The following is a 4,648-nucleotide window of genomic DNA, read 5'->3' on the forward strand; positions in this document are numbered from 1 at the left end:
GATGAAGAGCAAACCTTAGTTTAGAATTTAAGCATCCTAGATCTTAAAAGCAAGTGTGGCCGAGAGTTATAGAGCAAGAATTCAAGTTTCTATGCAACAAGCAACATAAGAACATCAATTTATTTCTTATCTTTTAATCAAGAAGGTCATGAGTATCTTAGACTTGATTTAAACTTTCCTAGGGCTCAAGCCTCAACATGGCCGAATCATCATATGCATAAAAATATAGTTCAACTTAACATAAGATCATGACATAACATATTAGCTTCATATCTTGTCTTATGAGAATCATAGCATGCTTAGGTTTGGGTTTTAAGCCCTTCTAGGCCCTCAACTCTATCATGGCCGAATGTTCATGAAGATGGAAATCAAGTTCAAATCAACATACAAGTGGAAAGAAAACATTAATAACACCTTTTACCCTAAGGTACATATCATAAGGACAAGAGAGCATGCTTGATTTAGGTTTAAAGCTCTCCTAGTTCTTTTGTTCTTGCTTGGCCAAAAATCTAAGTTCATAAACTTATGTTCTAACCAAACATTCTAGCATGAAAGTATTAGTTTAGTCCCCTTACTATAAGATACATATCATAACAAACATCATGAACATACCTAGTTGGTTTTTTTCAAAGTTCTTTAAACCTTTCTTTTTTTTTTGTTTTGGCCGAAACCCTCATGAAACAACATAGGTTTTTAAGCAATATATTTACATGACAATCATTTAGCTATTGTACCACAGGTGAGGGGAACTTACATCCTTTCGCTTGTGGTTTTTCTTAAGTAGAAAAAAATATCCAAGGAGCCAAGGAAGGAGATAGCTTCTTCTTCTTGTACCTCTTCTTGTTTTTCTTGCTTGGAAAGGATAGGTCTTGTAGGTGTCCTCTCTAGATTTACTTTTCTTAAAGAGGAACTGAGCTTAGTGTTCGGATCAAGGAGATGGGGGAGTCCTTGGTCTCGGTGGAGAAAGGAAAAGGAGGAAGGAGGAGGAAGAAGGAGAAAATGAGAGATTTCCTTTCTCATTTTCCATTTATTCACCATGAGGGGAATTTATGCCTTCATTAATTCCCTCTCTTAACTCTCCCATGTCTCCTCTCTTGATTCTCACGAAAATGAGAAGAGGGAAAGTGAGGAAGGCAACTTGCCTTCTTCTTGTTCCTTCTCTTAACCAAGAGGAAGAAGAGGTAAGAAATTTAGTTTTCTCTTGCTCTTTGCTTTATTTTTCTTCTCTCCTTTAACTACCATTTTTATTCCTTCCTATCCATATGTTACTCATTATCCTAGTGGTGATTATGTCATTAGTCTTCCTCCATTATTTGTGGGAGGTTCAAGGTTCAATCCTTCGCCTCCACCTCTTACCATTTATTTTTATTTTGTTTCTTAGTCTTCTTTTTCTCTTATTCTTTCTATTTATTTCCATGCTCTAATAAAAATAATACTCATGTACTTATAAAAATTCGTGGGTGTTACATCAGTACAGTACGCCCCCTCTATTCAACGGGGATGACTTCCCGTACTGGAAGAAGCAGATGAAGGTCTACCTGAAGACTGACTTCGACCAATGGTTCAGCGTCACCAGAGGCTACAAGGTGCCGGTCGACAACTCTGGAAATCCACTGGACCCGGAACAGTGGACTACGGACATGAGAAAGAAATCTTCTACAGACTTCAAGGCTCTTAATATTCTACAGTGTGGGCTACACCTCTTACCATTTATTTTTATTTTGTTTCTTAGTCTTCTTTTTCTCTTATTCTTTCTATTTATTTCCATGCTCTAATAAAAATAATACTCATGTACTTATAAAAATTCGTGGGTGTTACATCAGTACAGTACGCCACTCTATTCAACGGGGATGACTTCCCGTACTGGAAGAAGCAGATGAAGGTCTACCTGAAAACTGACTTAGACCAATGGTTCAGCGTCACCAGAGGCTACAAGGTGCCGGTCGACAACTCTGGAAATCCACTGGACCCGGAACAGTGGACTACGGACATGAGAAAGAAATCTTCTATAGACTTCAAGGCTCTTAATATTCTACAGTGTGGGCTGACGATGGAAGAGTTGAACCGAGTAGGACCGCATCAAAATGCAAAAGAATTATGGGACAAGTTTATTGAACTACATGAAGGAACGAGCGACGCCAAGGTAACTAAGTGTGACCTTCTATTAAATAAGCTTTTTTAATATTAAAATACAGGAAGGAGAAATGGTGAGTCAACTTCATGCGAGGATCAAAGACATCCTTAACGGACTCCACGCGATAGGACACCAAATGGAGAACCTGTTAGTTAGAGCCCTAGAGCCAATCATTTGATGATTGTATGGACTCATGTATATCATATTCATGTATATATATTAAGGCATTTGGTTTTTGGTTATTATGCTTATTTGTATTAGTGTCAGATAAAATAAGTATAGTAACGTCCTAGAGTAGAAGGTTCATACCTATATCAATCGATTAGTTGAATCGATAGTGAGATGATATAGGGAACACTACTCTAAATCATTCCTAGTCGAGTATTAACATTCAAGGACAATGTTAATGCAATAAGACTAGCATGTAGGTCAGCTCGATGACTTGATCTCACAAGTCATGGATATAGAGATATCATGCTGACACATGGGTATACATTGGAGAATGTATACTGAATGACCCGCCATGAGAAAGTATCATGGATCGTTATATGAGTGTCATATACTTTCTCATGTGGATATTAGTATGACTATTAGTCCTTAGACCTGAAGTCACCATGGATCCCTACATAAGGAGTTATGTACTTTGGTTTCGTCAAACGTCACCCGTAACTGGGTGGACTATAAAGGCGATTACTGGGTATATAACGAATTATGTAGAGGGATGTGAGTGATGTAGATGGAATCTATCCCTCCCATATGACGGGAGCGACATCGGTATTCTTGATAGAGTGAGACCACTAAGTGCATGGCCATGCCCAAATGAGTCAACATGAGATGTTGAGCTCATTTGATCGAGTGAGTCTACTTGGAGTTCAAGATTTAGATTGATTAGAGGATGATACGGTTTATGCCTCATAATGCTCAATTTAGATGTCAAGGATAGAAGGACATTTGACATATTTTGTGAGGAGTCACAATTGGTAGTCACAAGGTGATGTCGGATCTCGACATTTTTGTAACTTGGGTAGTAATGATGTGTTGCTAGATACCGCTCATTACTTATGCTCCTAAATGGGTTTAGGGCATTGCCAACGTTATAAGAACCTATAGGGTCACACACTAAGGATAATTAGATGGAGATTTGGTTCATATGATGAACCAAGAGGAGTAGATTCATTTGATGAATCATATTGGATTAAGAGTAATCCAAATTGGGCTAATTGAGTTGGACTCAAGTTGATTCATGTATTCAATGAGTCTAATTTAGATTATGACTAATTAAATCAACTTAATTTAATGAATTAGATTCATTATATTAAGTTGGCTTGAATCATATGGTTGGATTAGATTAACCATGAGAGAGATTTGATCAAGTTTGACTTGATTTGAGAGGAAGAGAAAAAGTCATGTTTGACTTGACTTTTTGCCACATCACTAGTGAGTTGGCAAGATGTGGACCAATAGGATTGCTCCACATCATCAATGTGAGCCACCTCATGGAGGTTACAAGCCTCCATAGCATTTAATGTGGCCGGCCCACATTAAATGAGGAGGTTACACTTGTTGCCATGTCATTTAGTGAGGTGGCAAGATGTGGACCAATAGTGTTGATCCACATCATCCTAGAGTGCCACCTCATGGGGGTTACAACTCTTAATGGTCTCCACATTAATTAGAATTAATGTGGGGGTTTTACACCTCCTAGAGTGGCCGGCCACTTGATGGCTAAGAGATTTTTTTTTTTATTTTCCTCTCATTGATTCATTCACTCTTCTTCTCCCTTGGGTGCTCTCTCTTCTCCTTCTCCCATTCCTTGGCCGAACACTCCATTGGTGCTAGCACACCTTGTGTTTTGGTCATCTCCTTCTACTTGTGTCCGTGTGGATACATATAGAGGTTGTCTACTTTGACAACTAGAGATACGGCGACATCTTGGACAAGCGGGAACGCGAAGGGCTTCGCTAGAAGGGTAATGATCTTAAATTTAGTGTAGATCTAAAGTTTTTACAAACTCGTACAAGAAAAGGTTTTTCGAAAATTATGTTTACGAATCTTTGCACGAGATCCATGGCTTTGGGTGACTCGGGGTTTCCGCAACGCGAAAAAGCGGTTTTCGAGCCACGTGCAAAGACTTGTACGAGTTCGTTTGTATTTTTATGAAAATATACCTTCTGTGATTTTCTGTAAAATTGAGTTTTTAGAGTTTTTATGAGTAATTTTTCCGTAGAAGCGAAGCACAAGTGTCTCGGCACTGGAAAGTTTTCTTTTATACGGCTTCGTTTTGCCCCAAATCCGTTTGGGACAGCGGGGTCTGGTGCCATTAGATCGCACAGGAGCCGCTCACGATGGTTAGAGCGTGGGTAGGGGCATTGCCCCTAACCCCGCAAGTGCATTTGCTCCGCGATTGCACCCGGAACCCGCCGGGAAGATTTTTCCGAAACGGCAATGTCTTGACCCAAATCGTTTTGAGACAGCGGGTTTAGGCGCTGTTGGATCGCAAAGGAACCCTCGCGA

This window comes from Zingiber officinale, chromosome 1B (genome assembly GCF_018446385.1).
Source record: "Zingiber officinale cultivar Zhangliang chromosome 1B, Zo_v1.1, whole genome shotgun sequence".
NCBI classification, from domain to species: Eukaryota; Viridiplantae; Streptophyta; class Magnoliopsida; order Zingiberales; family Zingiberaceae; genus Zingiber; species Zingiber officinale.